Here is a 10,607-nt window from a genome sequence, read left to right as displayed (position 1 = left end):
TAGAGTGTCAAGGGGCAGAGTATGAAGACAAGAATAGTTAACCTTGAAAGAGAAACAATTTTGATTGAGTTATTGAATTATGGACAAAATAGGCACCAAAACCATATGCCTGACTGCATGAAGAATTCAGAAAGAGCAGTTTTTCTAAGACTGTAACGAATAAACCAAAAGAAAGAAGATAGAGAAGACGCGATTTCACAATATGATCATAACATTCCTCAGAAAATGCTAGCTTGAATTGACAAGTTGTCATGTTGATATTGATATTTTCAAAGAAAATAAGAGAGAAAAGAAATAGCATAATTCAAGCCTCGAATGGAGTGATTTTTTTCAAAGTGGCTAAGCCTCAAGGATTAAAAAGCTTACTCAATAAAAATCATTACTTTGAAGTGGGCATGTTACCCAATCGATACAATTTTAAAAGAAGTTAATTCTAATTTTTAGAAGTTTATTGACGATTGCTCGATCGATATGAAGTTTTTAAAAAATCCTATCTTTATTTTCAAGGGTTTCTTGATGATAAATCCCTCGAGTTCTCTAATTTTCTTCTATTCATTCACACAAGTAGTTGGATAGCCATCATCTTTTCACTCGATTCATCACATAAAGAGTTTGATCATCATCAATATTCCACTTGATTTCATCACATGAGGAGTTGGATCATCATCAACATTTCGCTCGGTTCCATTACATAGGGAGTTGGATCAACATTATCTCACTGATGATTGTTTCCCTCGAACCAAGATTTCATTTCACTCGATTGCATCGCATATGGAGTTGGATCAACATTATCTCACTGAAGATTGTTTCCCTTGAAATAATATTTCATTTCTCTAGATTCTATCACATAAGGAGTTGGATCAGCATTATATCACTAGAGATTGTTTCCTTTAAAATATAATTATTTTGCTCGATTCCATCACATAAAAACTATGATCAACATTACTGTTTCTCTTGATTCCATTACATAAAGAGTTGGATAGTGTCTTCTCGCTTGAGATAGTTTACCTCGAAACTCAAAATCATTTCAATCAAGATGTTATCTCACTTGAGATTGTTTTTGTAACACCCAATTCTCGTATACATTTCTGTACACGATCATAGATGTCACATCACTTTTAAAACTTTTCACTTTTGAAAAACCAGTAATTTTTTTTTCCAATCATAAAGCATTTTAATTTAATAGATAAAAACAACCATTTACTTATAATATGTAAACAAATCTTAAAGGTTCGAACATCTTTAATTTTTACATCATCATATATCAAAATACTTTTCAAAGCATTATAATAAATCTATTACATGTTAGATAACAACATAAAAAGTGGACATAATTGTCGTAAATTACTGATGAGGTGATTCTTGAATGACTATGTCAGATGCACTCCTTACTCTGCTTGCTAAAACCTAGGCGTGAAATAAACACGAGTTAAGTATTTATTTAGTGAGGCAATAACACTAATGAGGTGAAATCAATACATCAGTATATCATAACTATCAAATACAATTTATTGTTTCAAATCATTATAAGTTCTATGGGGTGCACACTTAATGTCGATACAGTTATTCATAAACATATTATGAATTATTGGGTTGCACACTTAGTGTCGATAAGGTCGTTCATAAACATGTTATGAATTTGTGGGTTAAACACTTAGTGTCGATATGGTCGTTCATAAACATTTTATGAATTCTATGGGTTGCACACTTATTTTCGATACGGTCCTTCATAAACATATTATGAATTCCATGGGTTGTGCACTTATTCCTGATACGGTCGTTCATAAACATATTATGAATTATATGGGTTGCACACTTAGTGTCGGTACGGTCGTTCATAAATATATTATGAATTTCGTGGGATGCACACTTAGTACCAATAGTACACATAGTACTTATATAAAAATGCAACATATGCATTTAACAACATGCACTATAATCTTAATGTACATAATAAATACACTCACCTGGTATGCCTCGCTAAAATTATGTAATGATATCTGACTACTCAACAACTTTATCCTTTCCCTTTTTTTTGCTTGACTCTGGAACTTGGTTACGATCTTTGGCTAGGGATGAGAGCACGAGACGAGCAAAGAGAAGAAGTATAGAACTTGGTTTTTCTCAAATTTTCCCATTTTTCTCCCTTAAATAACCCTGATATAATAAATTTTAAATCCATTTCCCTCTAAAAGACCAAAAAATCCTTTCATTATTTCATTTTTACTAATTAGTCTGAACGCAATTTCCTAAATATTTTCTTATACTTTACAATTTATTCACTTTAATCCTCTAAATTTTTAAATCTTTTCAATATAGTCACTAACTCGATATTCGGGGTATTATAATTCTCCCCTTAAGAAAATTCATCCTCGAATTTAAAGAAGTACCTGATATGAAAAGGTGTGGAAACTGCTTCCTCGTGTCCTTATCTCTTTGCCAAGTAGCTTCTTTTACTTTATGGTTTTTCCAAAGCACTTTAACTAAAGGAATCTTCTTGCTACGCAAAGACTTGTTTTCTCTAGCCAATATCCGCACTGGTTCTTCCTCATATGTTAAATATGGATGGGTCTCTATTTCTTCTGGTGTGATGACATTTGATGGATATGATCGGTACTTTTTAGCATAAACATGTGAAAAACATTGTGGAACTTGTCCATATAAGGAGGCAAACCTAACTGATAAGCTACTGGTCTAACCATTTTCAAAATATCATAAGGTTCAATAAATCTCGGACTCAGTTTTCCTTTATGCCCATACCACAATACTTTCTTCCAGGTCGATACTTTCAGAAATACCTTATCCCCCACATGATATTCAATCTCTTTTCTTTTTAGATCAACATAAGATTTATGTCAATCCGAGGCTATCTTCATATTATCTTGGATAATTTTCACCTTCTCCTCCATTTCTTTAATCAAATCCGGGCTAACTAAGTCTCGATCCTTTAGCTCAAACCAATTTAAGGGTGTTCTACACTTCCTCCCATACAAGGCTTCGTACGGGGCCATCTTAATACTCTATCGGTAACTGTTATTATAAGCAAATTTTTCTAATCATTTGCACTCAATCACACATGCTCTTAGAATATCTTCCAATACTTGAACAGTTCATTCTAACTGCCCATCTTTCTGCGGATGAAAGGTTATGCTGAAATTAAATCGAGCACCCAATGCCTCATACAAGGACTTCCAGAATCTTGAAGTAAACATTGGGCCTCAATCAGACACTATTGATATATGCACTCCATGCAGCTGAACTATCTCCTTTACATACAACTCCGCATATTTATCCATCGAGTAATCTACTCGAATAGGAATAAAGTGAGTTGTGTTGGACAATCTGTCTACAATAACCTATATTGAGTCCTTTTTACCAGGGGTAAAAGGTAACCTTAAAACAAAATCCATTGTAACTCGTTCCCACTTCCATTCGGGAATGGATATCAGTTGTACCAACCCAGAAGGTACTTGATGTTCAGTTTTCACTTGTTGACATGTCAGGCATCTAGCAACCAACTCTAATACAGCTCTTTTCATGTCAGACCACCAATAACGACTTTAAATCCTAATACATCTTATTCACACCTGGATGCATCGTATAATGTGCCTCAGAAAGAATATGTTTCTCCAGTTCATCATTATCAGGAATGCAAAGTCTTCCACGATAATATAAACATCCATCGGTACTAATTTCGAAGTCTTTAGCCTCACCTTTTTCTACTTGCGCAATTCCTGCCAAGCATTTTATATCTTGACGATGCATTTTTTTACCCGATCCTAAAGCATCAGTTTTAACTTAAGCTCAGCAATCAAGGCACCGTATTCCTTAAAAGATATACGCGCATCCAAAGCTTGTAGAGTGGCAAAAGTCTTTCAGCTAAGTGCATCCGCTACTACATTATCCTTCACTGGATGATAATCGATAATCAAATCAAAATCCTTTAAAAGCTCGATCCATCTTCTATGTCTCAAATTTAGTTCTTTTTTAGTCAGCAAATACTTTAGACTCTTGTGATCCGTATAAATATGGCACCGCTCGCCATACAGATAATGACACCAAATTTTTAAAGCAAACACTACCGTTGCCAATTCAAAATCATGCGTCGAGTAATTTCTCTCATGATTCTTCAGCTGTCTTAAGGTATAAGCCTCAACTTTTCTATCTTGCATAGGCACACATCCCAACCCATTATAAGATGCATCACTAAAGACTACATAGTCTTTACCCAACTCAGGTTGTACAAGCACTAGAGCCTATGTTACGATCCTCTTTGACATTTCAAAACTTTCTTGACATTTCTCCGACCAAACAAAAGGCACATCTTTCCATAATAACTTAGTTAGCGGTGAAGCTAACATTGAGAAGTTCTTCACGAACCGTCTATAATAACCAATAAGACCCAACAAACTCCAAATTTTAGGTATATTCTTTGGGGTTGTAATCCACTATAGATTAAATCTTTTTGGGATATACTCTTATGCCTTATGTAGAGACTATATGACCAAGAAAAGCAATCTCAGCTAACCAAAATTTGCATTTGGATAATTTAGCATACAGTTTCTTTTCTCGAAGTATCTGAAGAACCACCTAAATATGAGCATCATGTTATTCTCTTGAATTGATATACACCAAAATATCATATATATATATACTACCATGAATTGATCAAAGTATGGTTGGAATACTTGGTTCATTAAGTTCATAAATGATGCAGGAACATTAGTCAATCCAAACATCACCACAAATTCACAGTGTCCATGATGAGTTTGAAAAATGGTTTTTGAAATATCATCCCCTTTGATCTTTAATTAGTGGTATCCCGACCTTAAATCTATCTTAGAGAACATTGTTACACCTTTCAATTGATCGAATAGATCATTAATCCTTGGAAGAGGATACTTATTCTTTATCGTTACTTTATTTAACTGATGGTAGTTGATGCATTATCACATAGACCCATCATTCTTTTTCACAAAAAGAACAAGTGCTCCCCAAGGAGAAACATTGGGTCTAATGAATCCCTTATTGAGTATCTCTTGCAGTTGGGCTTTTATTTCTCTTAACTTCATTAGATCCATTCAATTTGGAGCCATGGAAAAAGGTTCAGTACCCGGGTAAACCTCAATCTTAAATTCCACCTGACGATCTGGAGGTTAACCTGATAATTCTTCAGGAAAAAAATTCAGAAACTCCTTAACCGTTGGAATATCATTTAATCTCACTTCTGGTACTTGAGTGTCTACCATATTAGCTATGAAAGCTATATACTTTTTTGACATCATTTTCCTTGTTGTCATGGTTGATATCACATTAGATGGTTATTTCTCTTTTTCGTCGGTCATACTATTTCTGAGCCTTCTGTATCCTTAAAAAATAATCTCTTATTGCAACAATTTACCCATCCATGATGTGGATACAACCAATCCATGCCCAAAATGATTTTAAATTCATCGAATGGCAACTCTATTAAGTTTGTCGGGAACACAATCCATTGAATCTTTATCGGGCATTTTCTATATACCTACGTTACTCTCGTACTGTGACCCATAGGGTTTATCGCTATCATCTCACTAGAATTGTTCTAAAGGAATTCCTCTAGCTCTAACCAACTTTGTACTAATATATGAGTGTGTAGAATCAGGGTCAATCAATACAAATACAGGTTCATCAAAAAGATGGAATGTACTTGTTAATATTTTTGGGTCATCTCGATCTTCATTGGTCTTAATATTATAAATTTGGGCCACTCCTCAAATCTCTTATCACTGATTTGTCTCAGATTAACCGTCGAATCTTTCTCTTCCTCTGTTTCTACTAGATGCTGCTACTGATCTTTCAGTTTGTACTTATCTAACTCCAGATGCTGCTACTGATCTTTCATCCTCATGAGCTCTTTCGATATTCTTAGCTCGGTTAATAACTTCTTGCAAACTAGGCAAATTTGAAGCAAACATCATCTCTTTCAACTTAGGCATCAAACCTTTAATGAGTTAATCATGTCGAGCTTTATCATTGGGAATTACCTCAGTAGCATATCGACTAAGCTTGTTGTATTTAGCCTCAAACTCATGTACTTCTCGATCGCCTTATTTCATATTAAGAAACTTCAGCAGCATTGACCGCATACATTGTAGTGTTTGTCCACCACACTCGAGCTGGTCTTCTAAGTAAAGATAAAGCTCCGCCCCCAACTTTTTTGAATCCGAGCATTGAAAACTTTCCAGCATCAACATAATGTCGTTTAACCATAAATCAGCATCCATCAGACCTTCACCCTCTTCTCCCCGGAACTCATGAGCTTCCAAACTTCTCAACTCTTTTGGATTAGCACCCTCGGTGCTGGAGGAATATGGGGAGGCAGAGGAAGTTGAAATCGAGTCAAGATTGCTTCAAGAGCCTGCATAAAAGCTTTAAAATCTGGCAATGGCATACCTTGATGTGCCTGTGCACTGGCGATTTCGGATGGAATATGATGCTCACTATTAGTTTCATAGCTATCGTTACCCGACCCTTCTCTAATTTCTTAATCTGTCGCTCTTCAGGAATTCGTAGAATTCGACATCTAATAGAACATACATAAGGATAACACTTAAGTTAGTAAGGAGTGACATCAATCATATTCTAACTATACCCTATCAGTAACCTTGACATCTTAGTGGTATGTAAACCCTTTTTGCAGTAAAATACACTCGATTTCGACCGAGAATCGGCTAAACCTGTAGCTATGATACCAATAAATGTAACACCCAATTCCCGTATAGATTTTCGTACAAGAGTCATAGATGTCACATCACTTTTAAAACTTTCAACTTTTAAAAAACCACTAAAAAAATTGTTTCCAATCATAAAGTATTTTAATTTAATAAACTAAAAATTTTCATTTACTTATAATATATAAACAAATCTTAATGGTTCGAACATCTTTAATTTTTACATCATCATATGTCAAAATACATTTCAGAGCATTATAATAAATCTATTACATGCCAGCCAACAACATCAACAGTGGACATAATTGTCGTACAGTTACTGATGAGGCTATTATTGAATGACAATGTTAGATGCACTCCTTACTCTGTTTGCTAAAACCTATGCGTGAAATAAACATGTTAAGTATTTACTTAGTGAGGCAAAACACTAACTAGGTGAAATCAATACATCAGTATATCATAACTATCAATTATAATTTATTGTTTCAAATCATTATAAGTTACGTGGGGTGCACACTTAATGTTCATACGGTCGTTCATAAATATATTATGAATTTCGTTGGTTGCACACTTACTGCCGATACGGTTGTTTATAAATATAGTATGAATTTTGTGGGTTGCACGCTTAGTGTCGATACGGTCGTTTATAAACATATTATGATGAATTCTGTAGGTTGCACAATTAGTGTTGATACGGTCGTTCAAAAATATATTATGAATTATGTGGGTTGCACACTTAGTGTCGATACGGTCGTTCATAAATATATAATGAATTACGTGGGTTGCACATTTAGTGTCGATAGTACACATAATACTCATATAAAAATGCAACATATGCATTTAACAACATGCACCTATAACTCTTAATGTACATAATAAAAGCACTCATCTGGTATGCCTTGCTAGAATGTTGTAATGATGTCCTACTACTCGACAATTTTATCCTTTCCCTTTTTCTTGTTTGACTTTGGAGCTTGGTTACGATCTTTGGATAGGGAGGAGAGCACGAGACGAGCAAAGAGAAAAAGAAGAGAACTTGTTTTTTCTCAAAATTTCCCCCTTTTTCCCTTAAATAACCCTAATATAATACATTTTAAATCAATTTTCCTCTAAAATTCCAAAATACCCTTTCATTCTTTCATTCTTACTAATTTATCTTAGCACGATTTCCTAAATCATTTCTTATACTTTACCATTTATTCACTTTAATCCTCCAAATTTTTAAATCTTTTCAATATAGTCACTAACCCGATATTCAGGGTATTACAGTTTTTCATAAAACATATTGTTTTCCATAAAACATATTTTTCTCACTTAAGATTGTTTACGTTAAAATAAATTTTCTATCAATTGATAGTGATTCTCTTGAAACAAACCTTTTCTTTACTCATAATACTTTTTGAAATTTTCATGAAGTTATTTTCTTTTAAAAAGTGAATTCCATATCCTTAAGATAAAAAAGGGAAAAAAGAGAAAAACAAATTTTCAGTCTCACACGAGACAACAATCATTTCTAAAATAATAAATAATCAAATGTACTGATCAACGATAATTATGCCTTTGTGGGACCAATATTCGGGAGATTGGGTAGACTAATTAAGAACATGATCAGATTCAAAAGGGATAAAATATTTTATTGAAAGGCGATCCAATGGAAGATCAAAGATGGTGGTGTCAAATATGAAGTGTAATTAAATCATACAAAATAATCTCAGTGGTCTTGGGCCTCCTGTTTGGGTAATGTAAAAAAAGAGAAAACAAATTTTCAGTCTCACACGAGACAATCATTTTCTAAAATAATAATCAAATGTACTGATCAACGATAATTATGCCTTTGTGGGACCATATTCGGGAGATTGGTAGACTAATTAAGAACATGATCAGATTCAAAAGGGATAAAATATTTTATTGAAAGGCGATCCAATGGAAGATCAAAGATGGTGGTGTCAAATATGAAGTGTAATTAAATCATACAAAATAATCTCAGTGGTCTTGGGCCTCCTGTTTGGGTAATGTAATTTGGGTATGGTTTGGGTGATGTAATTTAGGCCTATCGTATCTTGCTTGAAACCTGAAAAATAATAAATAATAATAATATAATAATATAAATAATAATAATAATAATAAAAAACAGTTATAACCTGGACAAAAATGGGTGTCTATAACTGTCCCTCTTTGTTCATTATTGTGTTAACAAGAATAGGGAAAAGACAAAAAGACATGTTTTTTCCCGGTTCCGTGTTGATATTGTCTCAAGTGAGACTGAAAATGAATAATATCTCATAATATAATTTTGAAGATCAAATATGAAGAGAGATCTACTCCGCTACTCTTCAGGGTAAATCATATCTAGAACCTTTGATTCACTTCACTGCTATTTAAGGAAGACTGAATTAGGGTTGATTCGCTTCACTTCTCTTCAGGGAAGATCAAATCTGAAAAAAAAGATATGCTCCACTACTTTTCAAGATAGATCATATCTTGAAATTGATTCACTGGACTACTCTTCAGTGAATATTTAATCGAGACAGATTTGTTCCACTGCTCCTCAGGGAAGATCAAATTTGAAAAAGGATTTGTTCCACTGCTCTTCAGGGTAGATCATACTAGAAATGTTGATTCGCTTCACTACTCTTTAGAGAAGATTAAAACGAGGTGGATTTATGTCACTGCTCTTCATAGAATAACAAATCTGGAAAAAAAGATATGCTCTGTTTCTCTTCAAGGTAGATCAGATCTTGAAAGTTTGATTCACTTCACTACTCTTCAGGGAAAATTTAATCAATGCAGATTTGTTCCACTGCTCCTTAGGGAAGATCAAATCTGAAAAGGGATCTGCTCCACTACTCTTCAAATTAGATCAAATCTAGAAACATTGATTCACTTCACTACTCTTTAGAGAAGATTTAATCGAGGTGTATTTTCTTCACTATTCTTTAGAGAATATCAAATCTGGAAAAAGGGATATGCTCTGTTGTTCTTAAGGGTAGATCATATCTTGAAAGTTTGATTCACATCACTGTTCTTCATGGAAGATTGAATCGAGGCAGATTTGTTCCACTGCTCCTAATGGAAGATCAAATCTAAAAAAAAGCGATATGCTTTGCTTCTCTTCAGGGTAGATCAGATCTAGAAATGTTGATTCACTTCATTGCTCTTTAGAGAATATTGAATCGGGGTAGTTTTTCTTCACTTCCCTTCAAGGAAAATAAAATATGGAGAAATATTACAACTTGTTAGTGTATTCAATAATTTAAAATTATCATACCCAAAGGTTAATACTGAAGAAATTTTCAAAAATCAATTTCTCGTATAAAATTTCATCCCCAATAACACAAACATCAAGCTCTGCCTTGAATCTCTTGACTTTTCGCCTTCTCCATCTTGAAGGTTTTGGATTGGTTACTTTTGTTTGGTATCCTCCATCTTTAAATTTTAAATTATCTTCATGTCATAAATCTTTAGTTTTCTAGAAAAACCTGTAAAATATTCATCTTGAAAGTGCAACGTATTTGCTATTGTAAATAATGTTCTCATGAATGCAGTGATGCAATTAATTTATCTTTACTCCTTAAAAAATGTGAAACGTCTTTACGAAAGACAAAATTATAACTTTTAAAGAAACGACCAAATATAGCCAAAGTTAGTTTTTGGAGACACAATCTTATGGAAGACAAGGTTGAGGTTTCTAGGGAAATGATATCAAGAAATACTAAATAATGTTCCTTCGGGAACAATCTTTAGGAAGACTAAATTGAACTTCCTAGGACACAAGTCCTAAAAGAGCAAGGATTGGAGACAACATTACTGAAAAATTATCTTCGCTACACGAGAAAGTTAGGTTGAAAAAATATACTACTGAAAAGTTAACTCCACTTTGACAGGAAATCAAGT

The sequence above is a fragment of the Hibiscus syriacus genome, unplaced genomic scaffold, assembly GCF_006381635.1.
Source record: "Hibiscus syriacus cultivar Baekdansim isolate YM2019G1 unplaced genomic scaffold, ASM638163v2 tig00117038_pilon, whole genome shotgun sequence".
NCBI lineage: Eukaryota > Viridiplantae > Streptophyta > Magnoliopsida > Malvales > Malvaceae > Hibiscus > Hibiscus syriacus.
The sequence above is the reverse complement of the archived record's forward strand: the minus strand, read 5'-3'. Positions refer to the sequence as shown.